This window comes from Bos mutus, chromosome 18, assembly GCF_027580195.1.
Source record: "Bos mutus isolate GX-2022 chromosome 18, NWIPB_WYAK_1.1, whole genome shotgun sequence".
Lineage (NCBI taxonomy): Eukaryota > Metazoa > Chordata > Mammalia > Artiodactyla > Bovidae > Bos > Bos mutus.
The window spans coordinates 24,520,290-24,530,655 of record NC_091634.1 but is presented as its reverse complement, the minus strand read 5'-3'; the positions used below and the strand labels follow the sequence as shown (position 1 = coordinate 24,530,655).

The 10,366-nt window shown below is 51.2% G+C and overlaps 1 protein-coding gene across 3 annotated transcripts in view; it reads left to right on the top strand.

Moving 5' to 3' along the window:
• Positions 1-9,448: 9,448 nt before the first annotated feature.
• ZFHX3 (zinc finger homeobox 3) overlaps positions 9,449-10,366 on the top strand; it is a 255,242-nt gene continuing 254,324 nt past the window's right edge. The window contains exons 1-2 of one of the 3 annotated variants that reach the window (XM_070388070.1): positions 9,449-9,525; positions 9,628-10,112. The gene's annotated coding sequence lies outside the window, so the exon portion shown is untranslated. Of the gene's footprint in view, positions 10,113-10,366 lie in introns of all 3 variants that reach the window. The other 2 variants (XM_070388069.1, XM_070388073.1) reach the window with 2 other exon arrangements.

The window sequence follows — 10,366 nt, the reverse complement described above, 5'->3', positions numbered from 1 at the left end:
TCAGACACAGTAAGAAAATTTACAAAGGAAAAAAAAGGGCCGGTGGGCGCTTCTCCTGGCGTGGCCAGTGCAGGCCAGCAGACCCAGCAGCACACTGGGCGGCTGTCCTGGGGCCCCAGTACGTGGCCTCCATCTGGGGGGCGGGGCCAGGGGGCTTGTCCATGCCGTCCTCTTGCATTATCACTCCTGCCTTTGGGCCCTGAGACAGTGTCTTCCGTGGCCTTCAGTTCCTATCTCAGCCTTGGATCCAGTCGGGAATCCACAGCAAAACCAGAGAAGCCATCCCATAGTGTCTTCCTTTCCCTTCCCTCAGCCCACAGCACGGCATCCCATTTTTATTTTCCCTTTGGTCCCTGATCGTTCTATCTTAACAAGAGGCTGACGGTATAGTAGAAATAGCTTTAAAGCCAGATGGAGCTGGGTTCACATTCAGGCTGAGCCTTGAACAGCTATGTGATCTTAATCTTTGAGTCTGATTTCTCATCCATAAAATGGGACTAATAACACCCATTTCCTAAGGCTACTGGGAAAGTGGAATCCAAAAACCTACAAAGTATCTTCCAGGGGACTCACACACAGTAGGTGCTCAATAAGTGCAGATCTTCAGGGAGGGAGGGGAGGAGGGAGGGGAAGAGGAGAGGGCCAGTTTACGGGGTTCCTAAGGAGTTCCTAAGAGCTCCAACCCCTTCACTCTGCCATCCCTCTGTCCCTCTCCCTTGGAAGGCCCTGTTTCAGGCTGCTGCGGGGGTTGCGGGGGTGGGGGTGGTGTGGAGCAGAGGTGGGATCAGGGGAAAAGCTAAGAAATGCTCTGCTTTCGGTCCCAACCTCTCAGCACACCAGCATAGGGTCCCTGGGATACAGACCCCTGTGCCCCTGTGGATGTTCCTTTTGGGAAATCTTTGCAGCCAAAAGATCAACCCCCTCCCCCACCACCGCCGGTTATAACCAAGGTCTCCCTGCAGCTCCCTCCCATTCTGGGCACTGCATTCAGTGTATTAGCTCTGGCTTTGTCTGCACCGAGTTGTAGGGGCTACTAAGTACCCCAGCAAAGGGAAGAGGGACAAGTACCCACCTGTGTGAACTAGCTGGAACCAGCAAGTCCCGCCTGCTGAGGGCAAACTGAGGTATAAACAACTATGACAAGAGGATCAGGAGTCCAGGAAAGAAGCCCCCCAGAGGTGGGGGAGGGATGGGAAGAGCTAGCACCCAGGGCCGCCTCTCCTGAGGTGCAGGAAGGCCCCGAAAGCATTAGTGACTCTGGCTGTACCTGGAGTGGGGGCAGGGTGGGTGGAGGAGAGCCTGTGGCGGCCACACCACTGTTCCAGCTGGCAGGAAGCCCTTCCCTGAAGACTGTAAGTTTAACCTTTAGCATTCAAGTGTCGAGGCTTAAGTGTCGTTATGAGCAATTCTTCCTGCCGCAGCATTCCCAGACTAGGGGAAGAGGGGTCGGCGCAAATCCACCAGCTTTGCTTTTTCTTCCCAGACAAAAACGAAAGGGAGGGGGACCTGCAGGACCCAAAATGCAGACAGGGCACTCTTCGAGTGGACCCCTGGCAAACCCTAAGCATCCAGTTCTACCCCCTCGGCCAGCTGAGTTTCTGCAGGCCTGAGTGTCTCCCAAGGGGTCCCTGGCTCCCAGACTCCTGGGACTGTGGGGGTGTAGAACCACCCTCTGGTCCCCCAAGCCTCCCTGGGAGTGTTTTGTGGGAACTCCACCCCTTGCCCTCCTGGATGCAGAACCCCCCAACTGCCCCCACCTTGGTGACCCCACAGGATGGGCTTGGGGCACCTGTGTCCTGAAGGAGCTGGGCAGCCTGGCCAGGGCGGTGGAGAGGGGGTGCCACCATGAGCGCCGGCATGGGGAATGGGAGGTCATGGGAACCTACGCTGGGCCTGGGCATCTCAGGTCGTGCGTGCGCAAGAGGTGTGCCCGCTGCTGACCTCTTTCCTTCCGAGGTGGCTCAGGGGCCAGCACCCGGCCTGCTGGTTTTATGGAGGCATCCCGCAGGGTGGCAATGGGGTGCTCCAGTTGTTCCATGGGGATTCATTTCCCCGAAGAGCCAGCCGCAGTGCGTTGCGCACACCTGTGAGGGTTGCCCAGCCCGGGACAGCGGTTCTGCGCCGCTGTAAGTTCCCCAGCTGGCCTCTCCAGGGGCCTGAGCCCCCCGCGCTTCCTGTCGGGAGCTCAGAGCCGGCAGGAGAATAAAGCTTCCCCGAAATGGGGCCGGGTGTGCCAAGCATGAGGGACGCGAGCCCTGGCTCAGTCAACTGTATGGTCAGTGTCTCGGGAAACTGTCGGTCCGCGAGGTTTGTGGTTCATGGGGAGGAGGGAACAGCGCTCAGTCTATCCTTAGCCCCGAGGAGAGGAGAGCAGCCTGGAAAAGCGTGCGCCCCATGCCAGAGCGAGAGGAAGGTGGCGTCGAATGTCCCTGGCTGCCCCGCTGGGCCCTGGAATTAAACAGGGAGGTGGCTGCGTCCACAGGGAACCACGGCCCTGCCCGCTGCCCGGGCAAGAGGCGGGGGGTGCGCAGAACGTGCGCGCAAAGTCTAGCTAGCCAGAGCCCCCCGCCCCCCGGTCTGGCGTGCGCCGGACTCTTCCAAACCCGTGGGGCCGCGCCGGGTTCTCCGCCCGCCAGCCTTAACCGAGCGAGCGAGCGCTGGCTCCAAATTTCGTGCCATTCTCCTCGGGCAGGAGGATTAGGTTTGCCTTTTTCCTCTATTTCTAAGAATAGGAAACAAACGAATTGGAAAATTTTTGCTTTGGAAAAATATCTGTTCGATGTCGTTTGGTGCTTAAATTGTCCTTTGAATTTTTTTCCAGCTTCATTTGAAAAAGAAATGGAAAGTTGATGCGCGCCCCAAACCTTGTTTCTCTTTAAACCGTCCCCTTAGACGTGCAGTTGGTTGCCACAGATGTTTTCTGGGGCAAAGAGAGTGAAATGGAACGGGAGGGAGGATGAGAACTAGGAATCTCTCATTTTAAATCCCATTACTGGCTTTGAGGAGAGGCACAAAAAAAATCAGGAAAAGATGGTTCGTCCCCCACTGATTTCCTTCACTTCAAAGATTTCCCTCGCCCCTTAAATCAGAAATATTATGGCGCTACGTATTTGTCAAAAAAAAAAGCACATGTTTCTTCAGAATACATACACAGTATAGGTCCCTTTTACATTTCTCAGCAAAAAAAAAAAGGGGGGGGGGTTGGATATCAGGCACTCAATTCCCAGGCTATTAAACAAGCCATGCCTGCAAGAAATGCAGGCATCGGGGATTGCTCAGCCGCGCATCCCTCCATTAGCGCGTGTCTGCGTGTCAACAATGCACGTGCTACCATGGGCACCGACTCCCCACACCGGTCCTAGCGGGCTCTGGGGGGAAAGGCGCCAGGTCTGTTACCCCCTCGCCGCCTTGCTCCCTAGCCCGCCTCACGTTCCTCTCAATGATTCCTTTTTCCTGCCTCCAGCTGGCAGTCAGAACCCTTGGTCATCATCCCCCCGCCCAAGTTATGCTCTTGGAATTCCCCAAAGCGAATATAGCCTGACCGAGGGTCTCTTGTCCTCGAGTTGTTCACTTTGTTGCGTTAAGAGGTTAGTTCTCTCTCTCCGCTTCACCCACCCCAGGCTTTAGATGTACTGCAAACTTCTGGCACCAGGTCACCAAAAGGGGAGTCAGCGCTTGCTGGTGGTGTGGGCGGTGCAAAACCTAGGGGAGCCACCAGCTCCCAGGCGCCTCCTGCCCCAAGGCTGGATTTCAGATTTCCATTGCAGAGGTGCTGGGGAAACTAGGAATCCGACTCAAACCCTGGAACTGTCTGGTTGCCCTGCATTTTTACAATGTGCCATGTATTGGAAATGAAGGGCAGGCTTTATCATTTGGAACTCTTTCAAGGACCCGGGCGCTCCAAGTTTGGGCTAATTCTTTAAAGGTTTTTACTTCTGAGAAATAGGGAAAAAAGAATGAAAGAATGAAATATACCCACAATCCATGTACTAGGGATGGCACTCCAGAGTAGGTTGTGGTCTCTTTTGAATCGGGAGTTCAAAAGGAAAAAAAAAAGTCTGTTCCCTCCCCCTTGCCCCAGGGATGAAACCTCTCTAGATTCTAGCGGCCAATTTGGTTTGATTTCCGCGGTTTGGAGGCTCTGGCGGGGTAAGGGGCGGTGGGGCTCTGAAGACATCCCTCAGCTGCCTTCTGGACCAGCTGGTCCGCGCTCTTGGCCCTGGAAGCAGAAGCTGAAATCGGGGTGATTCGCCCCCGCTCTGCTCTGGCAGCTGGAGAAGAGTGTCTGGGGAACGAGTCGCGGAGCCTCCCCGGCCGCCGCTTGTATGTGGACCTCCTAGCTCCCTTCTCTCCCTTGCTACTCTCCACACCTCCCCCCACCCCACCCCGACACGCACCTGCCTTCTGTCCCCCAGGGATCTAGTTCCCCTTCCTGTCATTTCCAGCCAGTTCTTTTCCCACCAGAAACTCCTTTTCTTGGAGTAACTTTCCAAAAGAGTGGTCGTTGTCCTGAAGTCCAGCCTGGCCGGGGTGGATTTGGGAAACTCTTTCTCAGTCAGAGATCCTTCTCTGGGTACCATATGTGTCCCCCTACAGTCCCCAGACACCACCTGGGTGCTGAGACCCACCCCTTGGCACACCTGCAGGGCGCCAAAACAAAAGGGGACTCCAGTCGCTTTGCTCTTTTCCAGTGAAATGCCTCAGAAACAAATCTGAATTGGGTTATGGTTATCTTTCAGGCATGACAAATATTTTCACAAAAGTATTCTCCAGGCTGCCTGAGTTGGGGCCGGGTGGGGGGAGCTTTCTTTGACCAAGAATGTGGGCACAAAGCAAGAAGCTGCAAGTAGTGGGCACCACTGTGTACATCTGTCCTCCACTGTGAGGAGCGCAACCCGAGTCTGAGGAGTTGGTGCCAACATCCAAAGTCCCCCATTCTGCCAAGGGCACCCCTGATTTTTTTATAAACCGGGAGCAGTTTCTACCCATATCTAGCTGCTCACTGTCCGGTGCATTAAGAGCAAACTTTCTATCGGTGGTTGAGGTTCAGGGTACGGTGGTTTTAACCGCAGGACAGACTTGAGGGTGGAGCCGTTCTAGATGCTCAGAGGCACCTCGCCCTGCACCCTTAGGAGAAAGGGGGAACCGTTCGATTTGTCTAGGGGTCAGGAGGTAGGCTGCAGGGTGGGGGGAGGGAACGGATGGCTGGAGCGCCAAGTGCCGCTCCAGGCTGTCTCTCTCTCCTGTCTCTCCCTTCCTACCTCATCTTCTGCCATTTCCAGAGGCAGGAGAAAGGTGATCTCGGACTTGACCCCTAAATCACAGCTGCTGGTGGCTGCACCTCGCTCCGGAATGAGCGCAGCCCCTTCCCGAGGCTCGGGCAGCTTAACCCTTTCCTCCCCATGCGCTCAGGGGCCGGCAGCAGTGGCGTATCTGACCTCGGCACTGCCGAGCAGCCCGCCTCCTCCGCGCGGCACCTTGGATCCCACCAGGAGACCACAAAAGGGCAAGACTGCGGGGCGCTGTAAGGCTGGGGCACAGGCCGGTCGGCCCGGAGCGCTGCCTGAGAGCTGGAGGAAGAGCCGGAGTTAGCGGAACGAAGAGGGATGTTTGGATCGTGTTAACTACCCAGACAGATGCACTTCGGCATGTCTGCATTTATGGAATCCATATGTTGTCGTGGCAAATGAAAGGACAGTAACACGTACATACAATAGACTTAGAATAACAATACACATTCAAAAAGGGACCGCACATTCTTCACCCTGCAACCCTTCTCTTAGATCTAGCTCTGGAGTTGTACGGAGAAGCGTCCTTTCAACCTCCCATGCCTCCACATGAGGTTTTCTTTTTTTCTTCCTCCTCCCTTTTTTGTTTTTGTGTCCCCAGTCCCCCAACAGCAGAGAACCCAGGGCCCAGAGCTAGGCTCTCTGGGAGTGAAATCTTCTAAGATTCCCGTTCCCCTCCCTTTCCCCTTAAAAAAGACTGGCCCATCGCATCTTTGGCCCATCGCATCTTTGAGCCCAATGTGACCAAATAACAGCTGCTCACATTGCAACCCCAGACTCTGAAAATTGCAGGGGAGCAGATTCTTAATCAAATTTACCATCCACATCTTCAGCATTAAACCGACATTTCTATATTATAGTTGCAAGAAAAGGAGCTTCAGACAGATCTGGAAATGGAACCCCCCAGCCCGAAAGCACACCCCTCTCCACTACCTACATTTGTGTACATCTTGTATATCTGTGTGCACATGTACTTATGCACACACAGGGATGCACAGACATCTGAAGTCATCCAAATGTATATTTATGTACTCATGTATGCAGATATCTTTGTGTTTATATATACAACCATGCACTTGAGCGAGAGGCAGGGAAATATACACATCAATGCAATATTTAGCCCACTTTCCACTTTCCCTTCCTACTGTAAATTGTTTAAAAACAGATTGGTCTAAAATTTTCTGTCCCCTTGCCAGCTAAATGAAGGATTTAGATTCTGAATTTCTTGGTTCCTTTTTTCATTCTGTACATAAAGTAATCCATATAGATGCTGGATTATCGCCTAAGCATTATTCAGTGATACGAGCTTGGTACCTCTCCTCCTTATAACGAATTCACTCAGTGAAATTAGCATAAGTATTTACCAGATTAAGCTGACATTTTCCTATACTGCAACACAAAATACATTTATATCCAGAATTTCCCTCAAATCGTCTGTACCACTGGAGAGACTGATTTCTTCCATGCCGTTTTGTATAAGAAACAAGCTACAAGTTCGCTTCTAGTACTACTTACATTTAAAAACAAACAAACAAACAAATACATAGCATTTAAGTGAGATTTCAACATTTACAAGGAGAAATTGAATTCTGATACATCCTAAAAAAATAAACAGATGTATGAAGATTTGTGAAGACAGATAAAGAGGAAGCAAATATACTCCTGAGGGTCTGAACAATTTTCCTTACCTGATGTATAATGGAAAAATTCAGAATTTACCAGTCTTCCTTCAGTCAGCTACATTTTACACTGACCTGCACTTTGGACTGAAAGGGAAAAAAAAAAGATTAACTGTTGCCAATGAAAAATTTAAAATAATAATCAGAAACTGGACAAACTGAAGGTAAAAATATACAATGGCTACAATAAAGATAAATATTTATTTAATCAAAGTAGAAGTTGTGTTTGGACTGTAGGAATGTTTCATCCTTCCCTTTAGAAAAAAAATCAAGCAAGAAGAAAGCCAGAGTCTTTGCAGACTCCTGGAGAGTTCCCATTGTCCAGGGCTATCGAGAGCCCAGAATGGCATTAACCTCACAAAAGACACATTGTGCAGAGGACAAAAAAAAGCCCCTTCTTCTACAATAACTTTTAGCTTTTTTATTTTTAGAAAATGACAAAGGTTTTGCAAGCACTGACTGGTGAAACCTGTAGCAAGCCAGGCTGGACTTGGCTTTATTGATCTACTGTCCCGCATGGAAAGCAGCCAGGAAAAGTTTGAATGGCAATCCAGATTTGGCTCATAGAGAGGAAACCCCCGATTTCTCTAAATGTATTTTTTTTTCTAAATAAAACAGCATTATTCCCAGAGTGAATTCAGAAGGATTAGATGAGGTAACCCTGCAAAATCCTAAACCGGTTTTCTCCTCCTAGTCTTGACTAAGAAGCTGTACGCTCTTAAGAGCATTGGGAAATCTCTCAAAATGAAGAATTCCCTTCTAATCAAACAGATTTCCCGGTTAATTCCCCAATTCCTTCTAAAATAAATAATACAGCAAGGCTGGGACAAAAAATTTTTTTCTACAAAAAAATAAGTTTTAGTGTGCGTTCTCTACCTGATGTTACAGGGTTCATGAATAATGCCTTCAAAAACATAAATGTTTTTACATTTGTTTGCAGATCATTTAAAGTGCAAATTGCATTTTATTTTATTTCAGACATTGTAATTTCAATGGTACTAGTTTATATATAGAACTTGCATGAATGCATACTTGTCATTAAAAAAAAATCTATTGCAGTAGCAGTGACGCTAAGGCTAGGATTTAAAAGGTGGGGGGGGGGGAGAGAGAAAAGGGAAAGAAAGAGAGAGGGGGGGAGAGAGAGAGAGAGACTCCTGTTCTTCCTGCGTTTGTTTGCTTGCTTTTTGGAGGTATCATGCACCCGCCTAAGTGATGGCTTTGATGTACTAGGAATCGGTACAGTAGCAGGGTCCCTGGATGCTGTCTTTGATTCTAGGGATCTCCTTCGGGCTCTGGTGGGATGTACCGCGCCTAGTCTTTATCTGAAATCCATCCTCTCATTTCAAGCCCTTTGGCTTCTGAGACTCTGCTCCAAACTCTTGGAGGTAGCTGTAAGATTTTTTTTTTTTTTGGCATTTAGGGAAAGAGTATGTAATTCCCACCCCCCACCCCCCACACCACCACACCACCACACCACCACACACACACACACTCTAGACCTTTCCTCGCTATTTAAATATATTGGCTTTCTTTCTTATGAATTTAGTCTGAAATTATTTTTCACTGCCTTTATTACATCCCTGCTTTTGATGGCAAAATAGCTTCCTGTGTTTTGAAAACATCTGCTTTCCAGGTTTTACACGAGAAAATTGATTTTACTTTTCTCTTAAGTCCAGAAAGGTAGAAAGTTGGACTTGTTTCCAAGTCTTTCTTTAAGTTACCCCCTTTCAGTTCTGATTCACTTTCCCCCTTTTATTTCTTCTAATCATCACTCCTCTCTTCCCCCTCCTTCTAAAGAACCAGAGAAGATTGATTGCGTCTTATTTCAGAAGACAAAATTAACATATTATATCTTTTTGTCTAGTCTATGGTACGTGTTAAAGTTTTCTCCATATTTTCTCCATTTGTCCTCTGATTGTGGGGAGGGGGGAGGTAATTTTCCTCCTTTAAAAAAAAATCTCCGATTTGCAATTTAAAGTGGTTTCTATTCTAAGTCTCTGCTCCTTCTCTGTTCTTTCACTTAAATCTTTGCTTTAAGCTGTCCCACTCCATTAATGCCCCCCCCTTCCTCTTTGAGGATGCTCTCTTCCTATTTAACTTAAACATTTCTGCGTTTGCCAAAAAATGAAAGAAAGAAAAGGAAAGGGGGGAAGAAAAAACAAGAGCGAAAGAAAAGAGAGAAAAAAAGAAAGGAAAGAAAAAAAATCTTAGCCAGGTTCCTATTGTTGGTTCTCTGCATTTCACTTCTCGGTGTGTGTGTGTGTGTGTGTGTGTGTGTGTGTGTGTGCGCGCGCGCGCGCGCGTGTGTGTCGTGTGTGTGTGTGTGTGTGTATGTGTTTTTAATACATGCATAAACTTTTGGTGCCTCTCTCCCTCTTCCTGGGCTCTTCTCCCATCCTCTCTTCCTGCTCTCCTCGCCCTGCTCATCACTTTCCCCTGTTTTTTTTTTTTTTTTCCCTCCCTTCCTCCCCTCTGCCTCCCTCCACCTCCCCCTTTTCTTTTTTGCTGAATCTTATTGATCCAGAAGGTGGCTAATTAGCCCTTCCCGTCGTGCCTGGGTAATGAAGCACATGCGCACTGAATTAATCACAGCCATTTTTTGCAGGAAACTAATTAGCAGAATAAAGATCCAAAGACTTTTTTTTCTTTTCACTCATCAGCTCCCACTTCCAGCGCGTCCCCTCCGACCGCTGCAGCCGCCGCCGCCGCCGCCGCCGCCTCCTCCTCCTCCTCCCGGCCGCAGCCGCCGCCGCCACCGCCTGCTTTGCATCCCAATTACAGCCTAGAGCCGCTGCCGCCGCCGCCGCCGCTTCTCCTCCGTGGCCCCTGCCCGCTCCGGGGGCTGTAAACTCCCCGCCAACCATGCTGCTCGGCGGCAGCGGCGGCGGCGGCTCCGGCTCCCGGCTGCGGCCGCCTCCCGCCCCGGGCTCCGCCGAGCGCGCTCCAGCTCCGCCGCCGCCGCCGCCGCCGCCGCCAGCAGCGCGTCCTCCGCCGCAGCCGACCCCCGCCAGCCGCCGCTGCTGCCTTGATGGGCTCCGCGGCCCGAGCGCCTCTTTTCGGGATTAAAAGCGCCGCCAGCTCCCGCCGCCGCCGCCGCCGCCGCCAGCAGCGCCGCTGCAGCCGCCGCCGCCGGAGAAGCAACCGCGTAAGTGGCAACTTTTCCCTCTTTTTTTTTTTTTTTTTCCCGCCGCCGCCGCCGCCGCCTGCTCCTCCTCCTCCTCCCGCCGCCACCGCCCGGACGCGGGGCTCCTCGGGGCGCCGGGGCTGCTTTGCATGGGGCTCGTCCTGCCCCCTCCCGGCTCCCGCGCCCGGCCGCCGCCGCCCGCGCTCCCCGCGCCCGCGCCCTGCTCGCTCGCTGCGTCCCGCTCGCCTTCCCCCTGCGCCAAACTTTCTCTTTCT